At 38.0% G+C, this 26,195-nt stretch overlaps 1 long non-coding RNA gene across 4 annotated transcripts in view; it reads left to right on the top strand.

Moving 5' to 3' along the window:
• The first annotated feature begins 9,411 nt into the window (after nt 1–9,411).
• Nucleotides 9,412–26,195, top strand: part of LOC118540814 (uncharacterized) — a 48,661-nt gene continuing 31,877 nt past the window's right edge. For all 4 annotated transcript variants that reach the window (XR_004919814.2, XR_013449010.1, XR_004919815.2 and 1 more), the window contains exon 1: nt 9,412–9,542. This is a non-coding gene — a long non-coding RNA (uncharacterized LOC118540814). The remainder of the gene's footprint in view (nt 9,543–26,195) is intronic.

The following is a 26,195-nucleotide window of genomic DNA, read 5'->3' as shown; positions in this document are numbered from 1 at the left end:
CACATTTGTTTAGCCTAGACATTCTGTTACTTGGGTCAGGAACTAAAATCCTGTGATTCACATTCTCACAACAAAAAATTTCAGATGTAACTTGATATTCTAATATCTGTTAAAGCTTAGGCAATAGTACATTTATTTAGCCAAAGTGGCACAGTTAAGTATCTTAGAAGCACAGATTCACCACGAAAATGAAGAAGAGGAGGCTTTCTGTTGGGTCCTAGAGCTAGTTAGTGGCAATGACATGATTTGAACCATATCTTATCTAGTGCTCTTTTTAGCATATTTTTATTTTTACATTATTATTATTATTATTTTTTGCCAGAGAAGAATGATATTGAAAAATGCATTTGCAATTCTTGGCAAAGGCAGTTTTAAGGACTGTGATGCCCTTCTTTCTGTTAGCTTGGGAAGGCTATATGCATTAAAATGAAACCATTTATCTTATGGCTTGATAGGTACAGAGAGTAATGGATTTGTGTAATACCAAAATAGCCAGTCAGTTCCATCAGTTCAGGGAAACAATTGGGAGCCTTAGGGAAGCCATTAGCCCAAAGGTTCATTTAACTGAGTGAGCCAGTTTATTTTAAAAAGCTGCATCATTTATCCTGGGTGGATTGCATCCAGCTAGGAGAATGTGACTTAGGATTTGCCAGTGACTGCATCCTTCCATTTGCTTCAGTGGACTTCTCCTTCAGCTCCTATCCTCATCAGAAAATTGACTGTGGAGATATCCATGGAGAAGTGGTCAGAGCCAGAGGAAATGGAGCCATCCTGCTGCCATCTTCTTACTTAGCAGGTGCTCAAGACATTTACATTGAACCAAGATGGAGAATCGTGGCTTCACTTTCTGTATGTGGGATTTTGTGCTGACCTGGAAAACTCAAGCGGTATCTCTAAACTTTCAGCCAAGCTCTGCCTGTGCTGGTAACGTTGGAATTATTCTGAAGTTGGAACAAAACAAAAAAGAGAAAACATTTTAAAGCAAATGAAGTTAAATTTGCTTTAAAATGTTTACTTCACAGACACTAAGGGTGTTGATTTTCTTTCGGTCTGCTTTGTCCATTTCCATTTCTGTGGGAATTAATAAAATAGTGGCACTGATAAAAATTATCCTATGGGTCCACAGTCATTAGCTTTACTAATTAATTAATTTTAGGGATTCCTCACTAAAAGAGTGTGTGGTTTTGAATTTTTAATTGAAAGTGTCCAGTTTCCATGTGTATTCATTACCATAGCATCAATAGATTGAAGTCACACTCTTGTCAAAGGATTTCACGGTCACAGCCTTTTCAGAAACATGCTATAGAGCATGTTGTTTTGAGTTTTCCTCCCAATGAAAGCATCTTAACAGTTTGAGAATAACAACAATAACAACCAATTCCTGTGGATGGAAATTAAAGAAGAAAATGGTTGTCTGGTTGCCCATTGCAGTTACTATGTTTGTTAATAAATTACCTGGAAGCCTAGAGATGGAAAGCAATCATTTTTTATGCTAATATATTCTGTTGGTTTGGCAGCTAGAAGGGGCCTATGGGGACAGCTTACCTCTGCTCCATAATATCTGGGACTTGAGTTGGGAAGATTCGATGGCTGGGGAACTGGAATTATCTGAAGGTTCATTTACTCACATGACTGGCAGTTGATGTTGCAGTCAGCTGGGATCTCTGCTGGGGCTGCTGGCCGGAACATTGATTCTCCATGTGACTGTTTGAGCTTCTTCACAGCACAATGCCTGGGTTCCAGCAGCGAGTGCCCTGAGAGAACCAGGCAGAAGCTGTATCATTTATAATCTGGCCACTGTTACTTCGGCCCTTGTAATAAGCCTGCCCCAACTCAAGGGGTGACAACATAAACCTCACCTCTCGATGTGGAGAGTGTCAAAATCACAATGAAAGAGGCCATCTTTGGAAAATGCAGTCTGCCACACCTGCCACTGTCCACCACATCTTCCTTGATGAGGCGGGAAGTATATACGGTACCATGTCTCTGCTCTCCATGCTCTTCCCATGGCCTCGTGCCCTGCCCCAGTCTGGCTGTTTCTTCATATTTTACAAAGTGTATGATTAGCTAAGCACTCCCCGACCTTAAATATCGAAAGGAAACCCTGATTTCCCTTTTCCCTAATCCCTTTCCTGAGGACTGCATGAGAAATTTTATATGCTTTGCAGAATCTACTTTGCCTTGAAAAAAAACTAAGGAAATAAAGAAGTCATTAAAGGCGCATTTCTGGGACCAAAAAAAAAAAAAAATGTAGAAAAGACAGATAGTGCAGACCCAAGATTAGTAAACAAAACTTGTCAGGGCCTAAATATTTTTGCGGTTTTATTAAAGAGTAACTGAAATACAATAAACTGCCCATATTAAAAGTGTACGATTAGTTCTCTTTTAACAAATATATACACACATGAAACCATCACCTCAGTCAAGATAACACATGTATTTATGCTCCCCTCCCCCAAATTTCTACATATCCTTCCTTCCTCCTTCCTGGTGATTTTGTACATCTTCTTTGGAGAAAGATCTATTGAAATCTCTTGCCAATCATAACATCTCCTTGTCTTTTTAATTTTTTGAACTTTGAGAGTTGTTTATGTATTCAGGATATACGTTCCTTATTAGATAAATGATTTTCCAGTATTTTCTTCCATACGGTGTGCGGCCTTTTTGCTTTCTTGATCATGTGCTTTGGAGCACAAACTGTTTTGATTTTGACAAAACCCAATTTCATCTTTATTTTTCTTTTGTTGTTTGTGCTTTTAGTGTTATATCTAAGAGGTCAGAGCCTTACACATCCAAAGATTTTGTAGGTCAGAGATTTGCACCTGTTTCCTTCTAATAGTTTTGTAATTTTAGCTTTAACATTTAGGTCTCTGCTCCATAGATATGGTGTAAGGTAAGGGTCCAACATTATTCTTTTGCAGAGGGATATTCAGTTGTCTCAGACATTTGTTGAAAACCCTCTTCTCTCTCCAATTGTCTTGGCACCTTTGTCATATTGGCCATAAATGTAAGGGTTTACTTCTGGACTCTTAGTTCTATTCCTTTGGTCGATATGTCTGTCCTAATGCCAGCGCCCAACAACTGTGAGCACTGGAGACTTGGAGTCAGTTTTGAAATAGGGAGGTATGAGTTCTCCCACCTCACTCTTCTTTTTCAAGATTATTTTGATTATTCTGGTTTTCTTGAACTTCCATATGAATTTTAGGATCAGTCTGTCTGACTTCTGGAGAAAAAAGGTGGTAGTTTTATAGGGATCATGTTAAATCTGCAGATTAATTTGGGGAATATTGTCATTTTAACAATCCGTGAGCATGTACTGTGGACGGAATTGTGTCCATAAGTAGGATTCAAACTCAGATTGTCTCTCGCCAAGTTAGTGGGCTTTGCACTTCTTACAGCTGCTCATTGATTTACTGATTCATTTAGTCATTCAGAAAAATGTTAATGAATTTAATCTGTGCCAACCTGAAGCACAATATTTATTTGTTCTGGAAAACCTTGTCATAAGAGAATATTCTCTTAATTTATTATTGTTTATTATTGTCTTCTCTGTGTAGGAACTGGGTTATCACTTAAACAATGTTTGTCTTTAACTCTACAAATTGTAGGAGTCGCTGTGGGGGTAAAATGAAGAAATAAATTGCCATGATCCTCAGGAGCTTAGAGAGTGCCGGTAGAGATACACATAGGAGACGACTATTGTAAGCGCTGGAAGAGAGGAATATCCAGTCTATTCAGAAAAAAATAGCTGATGAGAGGTCTTATGTATAACAGTCACTGGGCGAGCACTGGAGACTCAAAGATGAATATGACATGGGCCTTGCTATGGACAGGTCAGCTTATGGCTTAATGGGAAGAACAGATTTATAAATATATATTGTCAATGTGATGCATTTGATGATTGATATATTAAGGACACGGAAATGGAAGATATATTAGGAGCATGAAGGAGGGACACTTAGCTTGGAATTCATTGAGGTGGATTGGTGAGGGCACTGGGCTGCAAACAGAAAGGGGCTTTATGTCAGCATATTAGCTCCCCTCATCACTGGGGGAGAGCTGGAGAAGCAGATTAAGGCTAAGGTTCCTGAGCAACACTCAAGAATTTTGGCCTGTGGAGGTAACTATCAACCATGCAGCATCACCACAAAATATAAATGGCTTTAACTCAAATCTACTGCAGGAACCAGGAATGTATGCTTCTCATTAGGAACTCCACCTTTCAACCACTCCTCCACCTTTCAACCACTCCTACTTCTGCAAGCTGGATATTTCTGCTGCCACCTGCAATGGTTAGCAAAAACAGAAGCTCCACACAGAGCCTGTTTCCTCACACGGCTCACCCCGGAATCGTGTGCCTGCTTAGGTGCAAATGATATATTACATAGCGAAAAAGATAGAATTATCTTCTTTGGGGTGATCTCTTGGGCAGTCATTCTCAGCCTTGGGCTTACATTGCAATTGCCTGGATATTCATTAAAAATTCCTATGTCTGGTTCACATTCCAGAGATTCTGATTTAATTGGCCTGGGGTACAGACCTGACATCAAGATCTTTAAAAGCTCTCAATTGCTTCTGGTTGACAGCTGAGACTATAAACTGAGGCATGATGGTTAAGTTCATGTGTCAATTTGACTGGGTCACGGGGTACCCAGATATTTGGTCAAATGTTGCTCCGGGCTTGTCTGTGAGTGGCTTTTGGATGACAGTACCATTTGAGTTTGTAGACTGAGTAAAGCAGATTGCCTTCCCTAATGTGGGTGGCCCCCATCCATTTAGTTGCAGGCCTGAATAGAACAAAAGGCCCGACCCTCCCGCCAGCCACAGGGAGCTCCTCCTGCCTGAATGCATTAGTTGGGATGGGACTGTTTTTTCTGCTTTCAGACTTGAACTGAAATATCAGCTCTTCTTGGGTCTTGAGCCTGCTGGCTTTTCGACTGGATTTTATACCATTGGCTCTCATGGGTCTCCAGCTTGCTGACTGCAGATCTTGGAACATTTCAGCCTCCATAATCATGGGATCCAATTCCTCATAATAAATCCTCCCCTCTCTCTTATATATGTGTATAAATATTATGTAATATATAATATATAAAAAATATATATTTGGTTCTATTTCTATCAATAGAATCTAATCTAATACACAAAGATTTAGAGTCTAGCTTCTTGCCAGCCCCAATCCTGAAGTACAATTCAGGGTAGATTTCGGGTCCTCCAAAATAACAAGGTGACATTCCCATAGTCCTCTGAGTTCTCTGCCTTGATCCTGAATGTGGAGAATGGGATGGAAGAACGTGGGATGGCACATTGAGAGTGGCAGCTCAACCTCTGTTGCCATTATGATGAATGACAGAAACCCCGGGGTAGGAGGTATTTGGGGGACATGAACATACCTGATGATACAGGTAGACCTCACATCAGTCTGGATGTGGCATATGCTCATAGGCATTATGATGCAAGATCAGTGGCTTGGAAAATGTTGAAAGATGGAGCAAGTTAATTCTTCAAAAGCACACCCTTCGGCAGAGGTCCTGCGATATCTGAGAGGCTATAGTGATGGATAGATGTATGCTGAACAATCATAAAGAATCCTCGAGATTAAAATGAAGGTATCTAAGCAAAGAATGAAGAGGAAACCATGCTGGGCATAAGTAATGTGAAATCAAATCTGTCTCTGGTGATGTGATGCTTTGCAATTTGTGGGGGAGAACTAGCAGCAAAATCCACATAATCAGCACATGGCTGTTACCCAGTTACTACTGGGAGAGACTGAGAAATTAGCTCAGCCTGTTCTTTGCTATTGCTGGAAAGGCTATTGACCTGTGTACAGCATATATTTTTATTCTCAAACAGGGAGTGATTTTGTAGTGTTTGTCAGAGACAATGTTCATAAACCATTTGTCATCTTCCGATGAGAGGGTTTGCATTATTTAAACTGAAACTGTAAATGACTTTTTTCCCCAGATGATTGAACAATTGCAGCATTTGAAAGGTTTGACTCATTCTACCTCGTGCACTGAACACACACACACACACACACACACACACACACAAACTCTTTCTATGATAATTTACTGCTTATTTGTGTGTATGGGAGAGGTTGGTGGGGAGAAGGACATGACTGAAAACCAACCATTTCATATTTTGGATGCCAAACCTGCTAAAAACCAAAATGTTTTCTCAGTGAGCAATGTGACAGCTGATACTGGATGAAGTCAGTTTTCCAGACTAGGGGTCAGCTATCCAAATAGTGTGAAGAAGCTCTCTGAAGTTTATATGGGGCCGACAGAACTTGGCTTTCTACACTTAGAGCAGTCTGTGGAAAATTCTTTCTCCAGCTATCAACATTTCACAGCATTAAAAAAATATTCCTAGGTTATTTATCATGCCTATGCTACTGCCTATGATCATTTTACTGCCCATGATCCTTTTATCCTTTTCTATTTCTTCTCTTGAATATTTCTCACCTACACAGGTACATTTATGTGTCAGATAGAAACTCCAAGGTAAATGAGTTTGTTTTCAAAAGTCCTACTGGATTACTTATGAATTTATTAGAATATTTCTAGAGCAATCTTTATAATTAGAAACTCTGAGTTTCATATGTTTTTCCTGCCAAAATATTTCTTCGGCATTAAAAAAATTTAGGTATAAAATATACACCAATGGTTAGGTTTCCATCTGTGGTCCATGGTGATTCATGAAGAGCTAGCTACTCAGTTGACTGGCGATGTAAGTAACTGAGGCAGTTGCAACCTGGGACATTTTGCTCCAAAGCAGGATATTTGTCTATAAAACTTAAGAGCAAAAACACTGGAATTGTCCAGGAAATTACCTGCACACATTTTCAAAGAAAATCTCTCATTCCATTTTTCCATATTGGTTTTATGTCATTGGATCTTATGTGTGAATTTTGCATGCCGAATCATGAAAACATGTCCAAGTTACCCAGGAGACATACATGGATTGTTCTATTACCCCTGTCTTAGTTTGCTTGGGCTGCTGTAACAGAATACCATTCACTGGGTAGCTTGAGTACCTAACATTGATTTCTCACCGTTCTAGAAGCAGAAAACCCAAGACCAAGGTACTGGGAGATCTGGGATCTGGTGAGGTCCCAACTCCTGGCTTGTACACGGCTGTCTACTCCTTGCATCCTCACACAGCAGAGAGCAGAGAGAGACAGCAAGCTCTTTTGTGTCTCCTGTCATAAGGGCATCCTCATGACCTAGTTACCTCCCAAAGGCCCCATCTCCAAATATCATCACATTGGGTACTGGAGTTCTGACATATAAATTTTTTTTGGGGGGGTACATTCAGTCCTTAGAAACTTTTCTCTTGTTAGCTGTTCTCTTCATACAGATTCATTATCTATTCAGGTTAAGGATGTCAGATTAATCACATACATTATCTTTTCTCTCTCCAAAGACCCCATTAAAATGATACTAAAGAGACAAAAGGGGATAAACCTATAGGGACTAAATGAATTGACTAGAGAGTGTCTGAGTCTGAGCAATTTAGACGGAAAGCAGATGAGGGAGGGAAACTGGCAGAGCTAAGTCAGAGTCCTTGAGGCAGGCAGTGGGAACAGTAAGGAGACCACAAGACCCCAGTGTATCCCAGAGCACCCAAGATCGCAGGTTTAGGGAGACCAGATATGGTGCTAGGGAGTAGAGATCTCCAATTCATTTTCCCCATTTGTCTGCAACTTCTCAGTAACTGGACATCTACTCCTAGGCTGGAGGAGAGAGTGAAAATTGCCATATCTCCACGTTTTGGTATCTGGAAATCCCGGAGCACCACAGACTCCTGGCTCCTGGTCCCCTTGCCTTTCAGTGAATCCCAGCAATCAGCAAACTGTGGATTCGGACACAGATCTGCCAATCAGCCTTTTACTATTTCATTAAAATCAGTAGAAAGAATAACAAATCATAAAAGGTCCACCAAATTAACCACAAAACAGCTTTATCAATTATAACTCCTTTGTCATATTTGTTTATGATATTTTTAAGAAATATGTATTAGGAATACAGGAGAAGCCCTTCTGATCTTTTTTCTTCTTTCCTCCATCCTGAAGGTAACTCTTTGGAATTTTGGGCTTATCATTCCCATGCATCTTTTTATACCATTAATAAATATGCATCTATCAATAAACAATAAAAATATTGTTTTGCATGTTTTCACATTTATATAAGCAGTATTATCCAGCCACTAGCCTTTTGCTACTTACTTTTTCATTCAGCATTTAAAAAATCTATTTAGACAGAGTAGATGTAATTGGTTCATTTTGGATATGCCATAAATTATTTATTTTCTGCTACTCTTCCCAAATTTTAAATTCTAACACCAGTGCTGCAATGAATATTCTTGTGCAGGTCTCTTTGTGCAGGTGTAAAAGAATTTGCTCAGAGTAGCAACTAGAAGGGAGAATTGCTGGTTGGGAGGTATGCACATATTCATTTCTACTAAATATGGCCAAGCCGATCAGATTGCTTTTTCATATTTAACAATGGTAAGTATTTCAATTTTAATTTGCATTTCTTTTATTATTAGTGAGATTGAGCATCTTTCCATTTTTTTTTTTTTTTTTTGCCATTCAAATTTCTTCTGTAAATTGACTGTGTCTTTTATCAGTTCGGTTTTCTTTTCCTATAGGTTTTAGGAATTTATAAAATTACTTTAATAATATTGAATTAAAGTATTTATGTACATGTATAAGGAACAATGTGTTAGGAGTTCTAAAAATATATTTTGTCACTGTTTTATTGGATGCATGCTTAACATGTGTTGACTTTTATTAAATGCTTTTTCTGAGTCTGAGAACATTTTTCTCTTTAATTTTAAAGTGGGATTTGTTAACATAGAATTATCTTGAATTCCTCGGATAAATCCACATTCACTTTGCTACTTTTTAGGAGAAATATTCCTAACATTTTCTTTAGGATTTTTGTACAAAGGATCTCAATGTGATCTCAATTTGATCTCAATTTTTCCTTTTCTTGTCTGGTCTTTGTCTGTTTAGACCATCAGGGTGTAACAGCCTCATAAAATCAGCATGGCCACTGAGGAGAAAGGAGTTAGCTTTGCAGTCATTCTTTCTCCCAGGGAAAGATGATAGGTGGCTGGATCTTTAAAAATCTTTGGGAACATGCTAGTAACTGGGTGTCCTGGTAGATGGACTAATGATATTTGCCAGGAGGAGAGTCCTTATTTTTAAAGTGCTCTTAACAAAATGTCTCTGGTTTATGGCAAACGAACCTGGCATCTATGGATTTGTGAGGCATAGGGAATGTACATAAACTGTGGAACTAGATAGTTCTGGGTATTAGTGGAGATGTTTAATGACCTAAATGCTCCCTGCTGGGTGACGTAATAATGTAGGTATTACCTTAGAGAGGCCTCATTGTTGCTCTGGGCCAGAGAAGTGGATCTGGGGAGGAAGGCTCCAGGGTGATATGCAGGAGGTCCAAGACCTTTCTCTGCTTGTCCTGTGTCCCTTAATTGCTTACATCTTTGAAATTATTAGAACAGATTGATGCCAGGTAAGAGCTTTGTCCAGTTCCTGATATAAAGCTTGTATAAAATAGGAAATATTTGTTCCTTATACATACAGTAGAGTTTAACTGTAAAACTGGTTTATGATTTTTTTAGTTGTGTTTTTTTAACGTTAAATTTAACATTCACTTTCTTTAATGGTTATTGTTGGATTTTATAGGTTTTTTGTTTTCTCTTGAGAGCTGGAAGATACATAGATTCTAAGAAGTTATTCTCATTAAAATTTTATAATTAATTTGCATAAATTTTTCAAAGTACCCTCTTTTGATTCTCAGCTCTTGTTTGATCTATTTGATGCCCATTTTTGTTGCTAATAATATTTATTTCTGCCCCTTTTTTTTCCTGGCAGTCTTGCAGGACGTGTATTTTTAATTAGTTCTTTTAAGAATCAGATTTTAATTGATGTTCTATGTTTTTTATTTTATTAAAACGTGCTCTCATCTTTGGTATTTCTTTTCTTCTACTTTTCTTTACCTATACTTAAGTTTGTTATTTTTCTATCTTCTTGAAGTCAAGACTTTCTTATTTTTTATTAGCTGAACTTAGTACTAAGAACTTACCAATATGTACCATTTTAGCTGAATCCCACCAGTTTGGCTATGTAGTTTATGATTGTCACTCACTCCTAAATTAATTGCAGTTTCCACTATGAGTTCCTCTTTAAGAATGAATTCTTTATAAATGTACTTTTAAATGCCTACTTTCTGTGTTGAATATGTATTTTGCTTTTATTTCTAAATCAATATTATTTTATGACAATGTAGTCTCTACAGTACAAATTATTACTTAGAGCAAAATTTTGTAACCACTGGCATGCAGATTTGTTCCTCTTTAGTCTTGTGTACCTGAATCATCTGAGACTTTCTGAGATATGTAGAACTTAGGAAGCTTTGTGGTTATAAGTTACAAAAATCTGGCTCAATCAGTAAGGAAATTTATTATCATATTAAAAATAAACCCATAAGCAAGGTATTTCCAAGATTTAATAGGTCAGTCATCATCAAGAAACTTTATATATCTCTTTGGGTACTTTAAGCATAATTAAATCCTTTGTTCCCCTGTTCCATAAAATTAATTTTTATCTGCAAATGATGGAGCAGAAAGTTAGAAATTTCTTCCTGCCATGCATCTTTTAATGGAAGCTGAAGATGTGTTTTAGGAACAAGAGGGTAAACCAAAATGGAGGAAGACATGAGCTCCTAGAAACAATAAATCCAATCTAGGGGATCAGCAAAGAGAAGTTCCAAAATGACAGGGTGCAGCAAGCCTAGAAAAGAACCAGTCCAATTTGGAACAGGAGAATGGACAACTCCTCCAAAACAAAGGCAGATTTTGGGGAAGGTGTGTATTGTTTATGAGAGTAGCCAACAAACTATTTGGGAAAAAAATGTGAAGATTAACTAGACTAAGAGTTTATTTTTAAATGAAAGGCAGCTATAAACTCTAGGAAAAACTAAAAAAATAAGAAAAATGTAATTATGAATTTATACTTAATGTTGTAGGAAAATATGTATTAACATGTTTAATGTTAATTTTATGTTAATATGTATTAACATAAGTGAATAGCAAACAATGATTTATTTAAAATAGTGATATAATTACAGTGGAAAGATGGGTCAGGGATGGTATTTTAGTAGTGTAAAAAAAAGGCAGTGGCAAATTAATAATGTCTAGCATTTTAAAAATGAAGAGGCAAAAATAAAGCATGATATTTAGAAACCATGGAAGAAATGGCTTAGGGAGTAAAAAGGAAATCATATCTGAGAACTAGGCCTAAGGGTGAGGAGAGAGGGGCAGAAGTCATTGTAACGCCAGTACTTTTGACTCTTTTCCTCTTTGGTTCATGAGACTAAATTATGTAAATAAAAATTTTGAATAAATTTAATCTTGTAAATTGAAAAACAATGACAGTGTATCTTTCAGACCAACAGTGCTACTCAGAGTCATTACCTGATTGGCTGAATAGCATATTAAATTAGGAGCAAATGTAAACCAAAAGAGAGAGCAGGGAGTAATTCAATGAATTACTAGTAATTGATTTCACTTTCTACTGAAATACCAACTCTGAAGGCAGCTGTAATCTGTTTTATGAACAGACTAGAACTTCTTTGGTATGAATTGGTAAACAACCTATTTTTCACTGGTCTTTCACCTGGCCCTGTGATATCTGGGTTAGATGTGTCATAAAAACCAGTCTCCTCTGAGTAAATCTCTTTCCTTTCCATTCTTCCCCTTCCCTTCCTTCCTCCCCCTCTCTCTTTCCTTCCTTTGTTCCTTCTCAGCCTCTTCCTCTTCTTATTTTTCCTCCTCATTCTCTTTCTGCTACCTCTTCTCTTCCTTTTTTCTTTTTCTTTGTTAAATGGCTACTGGGCACATCTGTATTTCTCATTGACTCTTGAACCCTCCTGAATAAACTCATGAAAGATAATTTAATGAACAAACTGGACTTAATAAAAGTAAAGCTATAGAATAAATTAATGTTTTCCATAATGATATTCCCAGGGTGATATCTTTGATGATCTTGTAGCTTTTTCAGTCACTTTCATGTGTTCATGTAGAGTCTTATGTCCAGATTTTTTAGTTTACTCAGCTATAATAGAAAAAAAATTAATCTCCCATGTATCTTGTGAGGGGTGAGCCTCTTTCTGTTGGGATCAGCTTTCTGTTGGGATCAACTCATTCCTTGGCAGATCTCTTGGACAGTGTCCCTTTCAAGATAAATCAAGCCCGCTGATTTCTGTGGGGTCTATTCTTTCCACAGGTAAATGCATCACTTTTTGCTTTCACTATATCCCCTCTACTTACTGTGCTAGCAGGAAACTCCAGCAAGTTTCTTCTATTTTTTTTTTTTTTTTTGAGAGAGAGAGAGAGAGCACAGAGGTGGGGAAGGGCAGAGAGAGAGGGAGAGAGAGAATCTTAAGCAGGCTCCCCACCCAGGGTAGAGCCAGATGTGGGGCTCAATCTCATGACCCTGAGGTCATGACCTGAGTCAAAATCAAGAGTCGGACGCTCAATCGATGGGCCACCTAGGTTCCCCTCCAGCAAGTTTCTTATCTTCAGAATTTCTTCAAGTAGGCATCAGGCAGCAGTCTCTGTGTTTCTAAACTCAAGGGGACATATATCAGGTCTTTCAAGATATCTGTCTTCACACTGTTCCAGGCCCCTTAATAGAAAGGGACCCATGTTTTTGTGAAGCTTGGCAAGCATCTTGTTAGAAGATGTTCCTGTCCTATAAAGCATTCCCATGGTCTATGAGTGATTCTCTGGAAATCTTCCTTACTTGGCTTGAGGTGGGGACAGGGGAGCTATGTGAGGCTAAAGTCAAAATTCTGTGTTGACAAGTCAAAGCTTCTCACCTAATGCCTTGCTAGGGTCTTTATTCTTTCATTTTATAAATGTTCATCTTTTCCTTGACTCATAGTTGTATATATGGGTGGGGGGTATGGAAGTGTTATTTTCAAAAAGGACAAGAATGTAAATAAGTAGCCTGTTGTTGCTAAGGGAAACAGTCTTCCTTTTAACCTTTTTCACGGAAGCTATTAACTTCACTTTCAAACCACAGAGAAAAGAGAAACAGCTTGTAAATTGCTAAGAATAGGGTCTTGAGAGGTAATTGGACTAAAGGATTAGAAAATTCTAAGCAAGAGAAGAAATGGCAAATGTCTACTCCCTGACTTCTGCACCATGCAGGCTGGATCGATTATATGTGCACATATGGATACCTTAAGACTAAAGGTTAATTGTTACAGGAGTCTTTCTCAACTAAGCCCTATTACTCTATTTTTCATTTTTTGAATGGAAAATGCCCCCCCCCTTTTTTTGGCCTTTTTAAAGTAATATTCCCATGGCCTAGCTAGACACAAATGGTCCTCTGGAAATCCCAAGAATTTTTTTCTAGAGAGAAGCATAAAATATGGCCTTGTGCTGGGAATACTTACACAAGTGACGCTCACACACTAGCCATCCTTGAGTTCAGCTAAGTCACTTGTCACTGATTTGGTGACTTCTTGGTCTGAGGTTGCACCATGGAATCAAAACTGAGCCTATTGCTAATTGGGTGACCCAACTATTATAATCTCCCAGATTATCCACACATCCATATCCTGGGGTTTGTTAAAGTACTATCTGGCAGCCGCTGTGTCCACAGCAAGGCAGGATAGAAGCCATTCTAGAAACAGACGTTCTGAGGAGCACACCTGACCCTTTTACATAAATAGAACAGAGTGTTTTCAGATCTTTCTCTTTGGTCATTTGCTTGAGTGTTGCATGCACAGGTTCAGGTCCCAAACCTAAGGAGTTTGGGAGCATCACGTACCATTATAAATCCCGGTCCATGGGCTCGGATAACATTGGCATCAGCCCCTATAGCATGGGAAATGCATACAGGAATTTTCAAACAAAGTTCCACCCAACAGTTTGAGTCCTAACACTAAGTGCTTCTTACTGTAAAGGTGCCAGGGATCTCCTCGTAACCTTTGAATTTATTTTATTTTTAAACAGACCCTAGAGGTCAAGTTCAGTGTTATAGTAAGTTTCCAGCGTGTTCTCTATATGTTCTCTAGTTCTCTACTCTATTGAAAATGCACCCTCCAAAAGGATACATTTTGTATTACTATCACAGAGAAACAAGAAGTTGAAGAAAAGCAAAGTGACTTTTCCTTTGGTAGAAACTGTCCCGCAAATGTTCCTTCTGGCTTCCCTTCAGTTTTTGTTTCTCTCTGAGTCTTTCATTGTATGCAGTTGATTAATGTAGTTGACTGCTAATCAATATTAGCAGCCAGAGTAGTAGAGATATTACTGAATTATAAATGATCTTTAAGATACATTCCAAGAAGCAATCACTTCTAGGGCTGTATTTGTTATCACAATGTTGACAACCTTGATATCAAGATTTTAATATCCGGTAGAATAATGAAATTTCTACCCAACACAGATTTTCTCTGTCTTTGTACCATAATAACTAAATATACTTTCAGGTTGGTGAATGGTAATATTTTCTTGGCCTCTTTTCATATAAAGGTTCTTAAGAGAGGTGTTTTTTTTTTTTTTTTTTTCAAGCCATAGGAGTTCTTAGACATGAGGATAAAGTAACAAAAGAGAGGTACTTATCTGAGAAGAAAAAATTGTGTTCTCTTAGCCTTCCAGTTGGTCCTCTGCTCCAGGTAGATAGGCTGCAGGTTACGCTTGGGCTCTCGGCTCTCATCAGCGGTTGACAGGAGCAGTGACAAGAATCTAGGTAAAGAAAGTGCCTTTGTAGAAGTGAACGCTGGAGAAAGGCTCAGAGGGAAGCTTGCTGATAAGATTGTTTCATGGGAACAGAAAGTCAGAGTATCACAGGATCTCAAATATGTGTGAATTACTGCAATTGCTAGCACCCAGAGGGGAAATGACCCTCATTCCATCTTGCTCCGGCTCTCTGTGCAACTCTCCTGTGATTGTGTTTTTTTTTTTTTAATGTTTGTTTCCTTTATTTTGTTTTGTTAATTAATATAAAAACAAGACACCAACTCTCATCGACCCTACTGGTATTAGTAGCCCGCACAATCAATTTTTACATTCTGAAAAGTATTATCTTGTGGTGCCCAGGCATATACTTCTTGATGTTACTGGTTATAAATTATTACTGGTATTAGTCAATGCTGTGTTCAGAGCACTAAACTAGGCCCTCCTAATTTCCAGCTCTCATTTGCTGGCAATTATATTCCAACCTATACTGATACCAGTCATGTGCATAAGTCTGGTTTCAAAACTTCTGTGAGTCAAAGACCCAGTTATCTCTTCTTTTGATTTTCCAAGGAATGTAGAGTAGTGTGCCGCCATGCACAATACCTATTGATTGAATAAAAGGAAAACAAAAGAAAATTGGCATTCTGGAGAAACATAGTGTCTGGGTAACAAGGATTATTTTTTCATCTGTTAGTCTTGAGTTGTTTTCCTTTCTTCCATATGGTCTATTTCGCAATAAGTACCTGAATATAAAGGTCCTAAAGAGATGGATCCGTAGGAAAACTCAAGGAAGTTACTCAAACACAAAGAAAGTTATTCTAACCCCAACATGCTGTAAAACACCAAGATCTTTAAATAAATAAATGAGAAACAATGAACACTTCGCTGAAGTCCTATTGATAAAAGTCCTAATAGCTAATACTTACTGGATTGAATGCATAGTATCTATTCTTCCTCACTGCAGCCCTGGAGGCAGGCCAGGATCTGAAAGGTTAAATAATTGGCCTAAGACCCCACAATTAGTAAGAGGTCCAGCTGGGATACAAATCTACAAGCACCCAGTTCAGAACCTGCACTCTACCTGTCACTCGAACTCTCTGGAAAACCCTGGAATCAGAGTCAGTACTCAGAAATCTCATCAGGCGGACGGCCTCTGGGGTGGCTGCTTCTTTCCAGCAGCAGGTCGGAGGCACAGCTGAACTGGGATTTGGCCTTCACTTCTGTTCCCCTCCTGCTGGTACAGAATCCTGTCCTCAGTGGAAAAGAACTGCTTAGGGTTAATTAGGTCAGTTACGGAATGGCAACTTGTCATCTCAGGCCAAGAAGAATAGATTCAAGATATAAAATTTTAAAAAAGCCTAATTAAGACTATGAAAAATAGAAAAAAAAAAAAAACCCTAAAGCCCCAAGAGGTCATAAGCTATTTCATAGGCATGTTTTTAGAGATGACAGCAGAATCAGGCCTTTATACTTAGTACAAGTTCTTTTGGAAATGAATTTAGAAACTGAGTCAGCTTGCTGCACCAGCAAGGAGAGCTAAAATTCACGAGTGCGGTGCAAGCTTGGGAGCATCCCAACAGACAGCATAATTAAACACAGCAGACTTTCTTTCTTTAAACAGGAAAGTAGAGTGGAATGGCCTATATTGCTTCAGTCTGAACTTCTGAAAATCCTGTCAAGGCCTGAGAGATTAGGGAATCGTTGGATTGAGAAGATTCATTAGTTAGGGAGCAGCTGGGGTAAAAAGTACCCATGAACTAAAAAGCATACTGCGGGGCTTAAAGGAAACCAAGAGGAATTTTTATGAAATGATACTAGATGGTTTAGGGACTATGAAAAAGGAGCTGCAAATGAGAAGTACCATCAAAGGAATGATGCAGGGGGACAGACATCAGAGAAAAATAAGACACTTCTATTTAGCAGAGATTTTAATGGGTGAGAAAAATGTGGAACATAGGATAAGAAAATCCTCCGAAACGAACACAATACCTTTCTGCCAATGGCAAAGACCGGGGTCATAGACGGGAGTGTGTTTTATACAATCAGTGGTATAATGAGATGCTGACGGTAAGGAGCAGTTGTCTGTGAGGTTTTGAAAGCCCTTGAACCTGTTTGCCAAAGACAAGCGGTTGACACCAGATTCCTGGGTATAAATAGCCTAAGTTAATTACTAGGGCTTTTAAAGCCTAGTCATCCTAGAACACTGGTCCCTGTGCCAACTCTGTCTCTTTCTTCTATGTAATAAGGGCATAGGCATCTACATTACTGAACAAGTAAAAAGAAATTGAGAATGTTCTAGCTCTCATATATATAACTCATTATGCCGGCTAATTTTTTTTCAAGCTATAATGCAAATTTTATTGCTAAAGAAAAGCTGGACTGGATGAGAAAGTTGAGCTTTTATGCCAGGAATATGTATGGTGTCTATGTTTGTGAAATAATTTAGTGGATACTCCAATCCCTGTGATTAAGCATATAGAAGAATGTCTGTTTTGCACGCTTTATGAAATTGAATTAATCAGCATAGCTTACTGCTCTTGCATTTTTGAATTGATTTTATGTAAAATGAATTTTGACCTTTTAAAGCTGTGATCATCCGAATGGCTTTCGTGGTTTATCACGTTGTGGGGAGTTGCCAGTTTGCCTTAGTAACTTACTTCTTCTTTCTACCTGCATCACATTCGCCCGTGGGGTCCCTGAGGGCCAATGGAGCATCTGGTTTTCTGTGGATTATGAATTATTTGATTCCTCTTGGCAATTAGGGGCCATTAGCTTAAGTAAAATAGAATGGAACAAAGAGGATAGAAGACAGAAGATTGGTGATCCAAATCTATATTCTCTCTGGCAAGCCATACTCCCTTCCGTAATCTTCCTCAACTGTGGAACCATGTAGCAAAATTCAGTGTACTCTACTCATAAATTGTCTTTACCAAATGATCTTTGTAAAAGATCATCCTATATATTGAAGATCATTCTATATATTGAAGATTTTCTCCATCTGAAATGCTCAAACCTTCATAACCAGATACTAGGATCCAGGCCTATACCTGAGAATCTGTAAAATCAGTATGTTGATTTTTGAGATTAGAAATCAAAACCCAAGCAAGTACTCATATTATTTTATTTTATGGCATCTTTATTCAACATAACATCCTGTCATGAATTTATATGCCTTCCTGGTTGAGAAACACAAGTATACTAATACTGACCACTTTTATAGAGTTTCACATTTTAAAATATGCTGTGGCCTTCAGTGGAAAATATGGCTATTTTTTTTAACCACTGATTTCAAAGTGTTCCCACTGAAACTGGTATTATTTTATTTGTTCTTGCCTATTTTTTTTGAGCATAAAGGAAAGGGAAATAAAATGGAACATAACCTGGGCTACTTTGTAGCTAAAGTAATTGCTTTTTACCATTTTGAAATTTCCCATTCTCAAAACCTTTAAAAGTGCTATTTTAAAATAAGGACATTATATGAAAGTGTAGAAAAAGGGCCAAGTTATAAAAAAAAATCTTTTAAAAACATGCTTAGTTGTTTAAAAACTGGGAGTTCAATAACAGAAATCAGCGACTTGGGGGGTTGTGATCATTGCAGAAAAATAGCATCCAAAAACTGGATGAGAATGATCCAGAGCTACCCCTCACTAAAGGCAGGCATTGTGGCTTCCACAGCTCATGCAGGGGATCATCAAGGTACCTCTCAAATAGAGACCCATTTCCACATGAGGCTGGATGTTTTGTTGCTGGAAAAGAATTGTTCTTTAATTAGTTGAGCCCAAACTTGTCCTTTATAATTCTTGCTTTATTCCCACAGCTAGGACATGACTGCAGCCTGAGACTTTCTGACCTTGAAGGCAAAATCCATGACCCACTTTCAGTGTGCCCTTAACCTTGCAGAAGGGAGATCAATTGGTTTATATTTTATTGATATCTTCTAGGCCTTTGTGAGTATGGGTCCATACGAAAGCATTTGACAATCCAGGGTGGGGTTGGGTCAAGCAGATCCTGCCCAGACACAGAGTGAGAGCTTGAAGTAGCAGCTCATACTTTTGAACTTGTGATCTGAAGTGGCAGTTAGAGTCCGAGAGCCCACAATTTAAGAACTGATAAACATCCCCTCCTCGTGGGCATTCTTCCCACATGTCCAATCTCAAGGATAAGCACAGCCCTTGGGTTAAGGGCCAAACTGGGGGTCAGTGTTCCCCACAAGGTCAAGTTCAGTGACTGATTCTCAAGATGTGGAGCCAAGGGTAGTAGTTGTCATCTCAGAAGTCCACGGATCGGGAAATGGCCGATAATCTTGGTGGATTCATTATACTAAAATAGATGAAATGGCTTGATGAGCTTCTCAGTGCTTAACTGCCGCTCCAATCAGTGCACATTTAATGAAGGGCACACAAATTAATTAGTGTAAGCTGTAAATGCTGAGTAAGCTGAAAGTAAGGGGGTGAAGAAGGCGACCACTATGTTTTCATTTGTTTGCTTTTTTTTTTAGAAAAAAGAGAGTTGCTTTCATTAGAAATGACTTTGGGAATGACAAGTGTTATGTAAAGAAAAAGTTCTTTTCACACATAGAGTAATTATGTTTAAAATTCACAGTTGAAAATAAAACCTAAGTCACTTATGAAAATTGTTATGTGGCACTTGAATTTTGCAATATTTCCACATATTGTATGTGATGAACTATTAACATAAAAATAGAGGGATGATGAAAAATGTCCAATTAGCTTTGAACCTATTGTAAAGCACAGGAATATTTCTGATTTTTTTATGTTTAGACTTTAAAAAAGCAGGAAAGAGATCACAATATGCTAGAGCTAGAAGGGATTTTATATAATATCTAGTTCATCCCTTTTGGCTTTGAGTAAGCACAACTCATTTTTGGAAAGAGGAAGAAACAAAGACACACTTAAGGGCCAAAGCAGAACAGGAACAGCATCTTTTATGTCCAACAACAATTTCCCAACTTTTCTGAGTTGCCTTGGATATACCTTCTCCTTTCCCGCTCCTCCTCCTTCTCCTCCTCTTTCTCCTTTTTTCTTCTTCTTAATCTTCTTCTTCTTCTCCACTTCCTCCTCCTCCCCCTTCTTTTTTTCTTCTTCTTCATCGTTAACAATTTCACTGTTCTTTAAATAGCTTGTCTAGCATGTTGACCATACATCCTAGCTTACCTGGTAAAATAAATCTTGGATTATAGCAGTTCCCCCAGGGTCTACCCAGATTTTGTCCAAATTCCTTTAAACATATTATTTATTATTAATAGTTATTAATAAAAAACACATTTTTATTATTAATAGTTGCATTGACATGGTCCTTAATTATTACTATTAGTCTTACTGTTAATAGTTACATTTAAAATTAGGCTGAAGGTTGATAGACCTTCGTTTTATCCACTATCTTTTGCTATGGTCTCATCCCACATTATGTTAAAAGCATGGGTGAAGAATTCTCCCTTCCAACAGAGATAGAAAATATTTTTTAAAAATCAAAGAGAAATTAAGCATCTGAGGAATGCAATAACTGAACTGAAAAATTTGCTAGAGGGGTTCAACAGCAGCTCAATAAAAATACCTGTAGAGTGTACACACACACAGACATGGAAATGAATCAAAGCATATCAATACAAAAATTAACAAAACACAAAGGGAGACAGCAAGAGAAGAAAAGCCAGACAAAATAGCTACAAAAGACTAACAGAAAACAGCTAACAAATTGGCAGCAGTAAATCCTTTTCTATAAATAAACACTTTAAATATAAATGGATTAAATTCCCTAATCAAAAGAAATAAAGTGGTGGAGTGGATTTAAAAAAGTAACCCATCTATATGCTGCCTACAAAATGTTATCTTTAGATTTAAAAACATAAATAGGCTAAAAGTGAAGGGTTAGAAAAAGATATGCCATGCAAATGGTAACAAAAAGAGAGTGGGGGGGCATACTTATCTCAAATAAAATAGATTTTCCAAAAACTATTGAAGAGACGAAACAAAAATATTCCATAATGATAAAAGGATCCATTTACCAAGAAGATATAACAAATATATATGCACCTGACCTCAGAGTAGCTAAATATATAATATATAAAGCATTGACAGAACTGAAGGGAGAACAAGGCAACAATACAGTAATAATAGGAGATTTCAACTATCCACTTTCAACAGTGGATAGAACCTTCAGACAAAAGGCCAGTAAGAAAACACAGGACTTGAGTGACACTACAGACCACATGGACCTAACAGACATAAATAGCAGATTCCACCCAACAACAGCAGAACACACATTCTTTTCAAGTACACATAAATCTTTCTCAAGGATGGATCACATGTTGGGTCACAAAACAAGTCTCAGCAAATTTAAGAAGGCTGAAATTATACCAACTAACTTTTCTGATCACAGTGGAATGAAACTTGAAGTTAATAGCAGAAGGAAAACCGGAAACATCACAAAAATGTGGAAATTAATGACATTCTTGAGTCACCACTGGGTCAAAGAAGAAATAAAGGAGGAAATTAGAAAATATCATGAGACAAAAACTCCCCAAAATACAACATACCAAAACTATGGGATGGAGTAGAAGCAGTTCTAAGAGAGGAGTTCATAGCAATAAACACATAAACTAAAAAAGAAAGAAAGACCTCAAATAAACAGTCTGACTTTATAGCTTACGGAAGGAGCTAAAACAAGAAGAATGAACCAATGCCAAAGTTAGCAGAAGGAAGGAAATAGCAAAGCTTAGATCAGTAAGGAATTAAATAGAAAATAGAAAAAATCAACAAAACTGAGTTTTTTTTTTGAAATGATTAAAAAGTTGACAAATGCTTAGCTAAACTAAGAAGAAAAGAGAGAAAACTCAAATAAATAAAATGAGAAACAAAAGAAGAGGCATTACAACTGATGACACAGAAGTAGAAAGGATCAAAATGGACTACTATGAACAATTATTTGCTAACCAACTGAATAACCTAGAGGAAATGGTTACCATGTGACTGAGGAAACAGAATTCCCACATGATCTCACTTCTGGATATATATCCAAAAGAACTGAAATCAGGATCTTAATATTCACAATAGCTAAGATATGGAAACAATCTAAATGTTCATTGCCAGATGGATGGATACTCAAATGTGGTATATAAATATAAAGAAATACTACTCAGTCTTAAAAAAAGAAGAAATGTCAGAATAAACAATATTACCAGCTTTCTCCATATATCTCTCCTTAAGCCACCTAAAAATCAAATATGCCTGTTTGTCACTAACACTTCAGTATGAATTAAAAGGGTGTATAAAATTCCTTGAAGAAGGAGATTTCTAAGAGAATGGAAATTAAAAGGAAGGGTGATTTATGGAAAGATGGGAAGTAGGGAATACCTGTATCTGATTCTTGACTTTTCCAGTGGCCAAATCTGCCTTAGGTTCTTGAGGCTTTTGCCCAAGTGAACCCTATCTTTGAGCAGAAACCTTCCAAGGCAAGGACACTTTCCCTCTATTTACTTTAGCAATGGGAAATACCTTTTAAATTAGTCTAAGCACTTAGAAATCTTAAATAGGTTGCAGAATTTAGTGAAGTGATTACTGACTCTGAATTGAGCTGTTGAAGGTGGTGGCGGGAGAGCTAGGAAAACCTGAATGCTTCCTGGAAGGAACTCACTCTAATTTGCATAGTCTTCTGTGTTTGCATACACACACCAGTGGAAGAGATATATTTGTTGTTCTGATTTGCTGATGGAGGTATTAAGGATTAGAGAGGTTGCCTAATAAACTTTTGAGTCAGTATTTGAACTCAGGTCTTCAGATTTGAAAGACCTTTTTTTTCCCACAACTGCATACTGGTTATATTTTTAAATGTCTCTCAATATCAACCAACTGAATTTCAAAATACCTGGCCATTCCTAACCAGGAAATTCTAGTGTAAGATAAATAATTTTGGGAAATGCTGTATACTATGTTCTCTTATGCGGTATTGTATCTTATGAGAAATCCTATAATACAGAACTACCTGACTTACTTTCTTTTTTTTTTTTTAAAGATTTGTTTATTTATTTGACAGAGAGAGAGATAGCGAGAGCAGGAACACAAGCAGGGAGAGTGGGAGAGGGAGAAGCAGTCTTCCCACGGAGTGGGGAGTCTGATGTGGGCCTCGATCCCAGAACCCTGGGATCATGACCTGAGCCGAAGGCAGACGCTTAACGACTGAGCCACCCAGGCGCCCAGACCCGACTTACTTTCAACCAGTGTTTTCCATCCAAACAATGGCTCAGTATTGTTTCTTAGAACTCAATTTGGGAAACAGTGTCCAATGAATGGGCTGTTGTGGGTTTAAAGAATAATGGCCATAATGTTAATTGCTTCTGTTTATTTGTACCCTTTCTCTTTCTTTTCAGCAGTTAAGTTTGTTCCTGAAAATCCCCTCTAAAGTAACTTGACTTGAACAAGTCGAATATATAATTACCATTAGTTTAAATGGAAAAACTTTTGAAACATTCTTAGGCCCCCAAATTAGTACCCATTTATACCAACAGAACACTGAAATGTATGAAATGGAGCTGATTATATGAACCGTTAACATTAGTGATTATGCTACAGCCGGCAGCGGACTCTGATGATTCGGTAATATCTATACTGTAATACATATAGTAGCTATAATATCGTCTAGGCTTGTTCATCCAGCTCTTGTGTAGTTGACTTACGTAATACAGGGTGTGTAGTATGTAGGAGGCTTAGGACAAAGCTCACAAAAAGTACCAACATAGGATACACTATATCTTTATAATTAAACATTTAATAAAAAAACCAAACAGAAAAGTAGATGCCAAGGATATCAGTGAAAGCAAGGCACCCATTCCATGAGATTCTCATGACTATACAAAGAGCAAACCATGAGCGTCCCGGAAGAACCACATGCCGTATGAAGCAGCAATACAGTGTGAGGGTGATGAGAGGGGGTTCTTGGTTTGCTGAACTGCTGCTCAGCCTGTGAAATCTAAATTTGCCGTAATTGAGAGGAAGTGTGCTGCAATGAGACGTACGTATCCCGCAAACCCCCTCTCCTAATTAAATTCTTGTAATCCAAATGGATTTATCCTGGAGTACCATCATGACGCTGTCCAGCTAATACTGAGTTTCTAGCCATTTTCTCATTTGATCCTTGCCGTTACTCTGAGGAGGCGGGGTTGGGGCTTTTCTTTCAGTCCTGTTCCTTTGCTATTTTGGGCTCATTGTCTTAGCTCCTAAACTCTCTGGCACCCCCACGGCAGAGGCTCTAAAATCTTGGCTTTGGATTCCTGAAAACTCTCGTTTATTTTGAGCATTAACATAAAGGCACTATCGGGTTCATATTAAAAAGAGCTAGGGGCTCTGGAGCGGGGCACCTGGATTTCTTCAGCAGCAAATGGAGCAGTAACTGGACTCAGAGAGCTATTGGGAGATGAAAGCCTTAATCAATGAAAAATGCTTACAATAGTGCCCGGCAGATAATAGCCCCGAAATGGTAGCCATTACTCTCAGCCATCACAAGTGACAGGTGCTTACTGAGCACGGGCTGTGAGCCAGGCCACGCCCCGGGAGGGCGCACCCACGCTCCGCTCCTTCCCTGCTAGAGCTTCCGCCCGTGGTGGAGACACAATCCTGCATGGAAGAGAGGCCCTTGAGAGCTTATATTCTGTATTTATTTTTAAACAGCTTTATTGAGGTATAGTCGGTATGCAATACACTGCGTATATTCAAAGTGAACGATTTGGTACATTTTGGTGTATGTCTGTACCTAGGAAACCATCACTACCATCAAGGTAATGAACATACACATAACCCACCCAAGTTTTCTCACGCCCTTTCAAATTCAATTTCTTTTTTTATTTCACTCATCTTGCTGAGAAGTAAGAATTTTATTTTTACTTATTTATTTATTTTTTTGCCTTTTTTTGGGAGGGAATCTTCACAAGGTAAGAATTAAGTTAAGTAACAACAGCAACTGATGTTTCTTTTCTGACCTACCTGAAAAGCTTTGATTACTGAAGCACCGCAATGGAATAAAAATAAATGTAAAAGGTCCCAATTTAAAATCACCCAGTTCAGAGTGGAAATCATTTACTTGTATTTTGTTCCGTGCGGTACTGAGGCTGACCTGGTGTTAGCTGAGGCAGGGACAGGCAAAATAGAGACTGCCATGGAGGGAAAATTCTGTCCCTCCCTCTCCTCGCTCCTACCTCTCTTTTCGGGTTATCCATTGATGTGCTTCTTGTCCCTATAGACTAGTTGTCATTTTTCAGAATTTTGCTCAGCATCCTTATATTGAGATCCAGCCACATTGCTGTGTGTCGTGGATCACTAGTTCATTCCTTTTTATTGGGGACTGGTAGTATTCCGCCATACAAATAGGGCACACCTTGTGTATTCATCCTTGTGCTGATGGAAATTGGGGTTGTTTCCGATTTCTGACTGTGACCTGTAAAGTTGCCACAAACTTTAAAAAAAAATAAAACATTTAAAGTGTACAATTTAATGAGTCTTGGATGTATACATACCTGTGAAACCACTGCCACAGTCAAGATACAGAATGATTCCCATGATTTGCCAGGAGAAATTTCCTCATGATTGTTTGCAGTCCGTTCCCGGCCCCAGGCAGCCGCTAATCTGTCTTCTATCGCTACATAATAGTTTGCATGCTCGAGAATTTTATATAAATGGAATCATGCAGGGTGTCTGCTTTTGTGCTTATCTTCTTTTATTTAATGTAATGATTTTAAAATTCACCCTTGTGATTGTGTTTATCGGTATTCGACTCCATTGCACAGTAGTATTCCACGGAATGTAATACTGTAATTTGTTTATTCATCTAATGTGTTGTTTCCAGTTTTGTGCTATTGTCAATAGCTACTAAGGATATTGTAGAGTTCTGTGCAGACCTAAGAATTTCGTTTTATTAATTCTGTAAAGACTACGCCCACACAGAAGCTGGTTGGTTACCGCTGAGTGTAATTTCTTTGAACTGTATTTTCCATCTTATGAACCCTTTTGTAATTTGTAAGTAGTTATCTTTTTCTCTTTGCTTTTGTCTCTAGAATGCTGGGAGGTAAACTTGGAGGCCAGTTCTAGCAATCATTCAAGCTGTTACTGGGTGTAGATTTTGTGTGCTAACATTATCCCTGACTTATCTTACTTTCTATTATGATTTGTACTCTCACCCCTAATTTTATCATTAAATTTTTGTTACAGCATATATTTTATAAGGTACCTCAAATCCACTATTCTTTTTTTTTTAAGATTTTATTTATTTATTTTGAGAGAGAGAGAGAGCACACGAGTGGGGGGGGGAGGGGCAGAGGGAGAGAATCTTTCAAGCAGACTCCCTGCTGAGCAGGGATCCCGATGTGGGGCTCAATCCCACAACCCATGAGATCATGACCTGAGCAG

The sequence above is a fragment of the Halichoerus grypus genome, chromosome 6 (genome assembly GCF_964656455.1).
Source record: "Halichoerus grypus chromosome 6, mHalGry1.hap1.1, whole genome shotgun sequence".
In the NCBI taxonomy this organism is placed as follows: domain Eukaryota; kingdom Metazoa; phylum Chordata; class Mammalia; order Carnivora; family Phocidae; genus Halichoerus; species Halichoerus grypus.
Note: the sequence above shows the minus strand (reverse complement) of the source record. Positions and strands in the feature narration are given on the sequence as shown.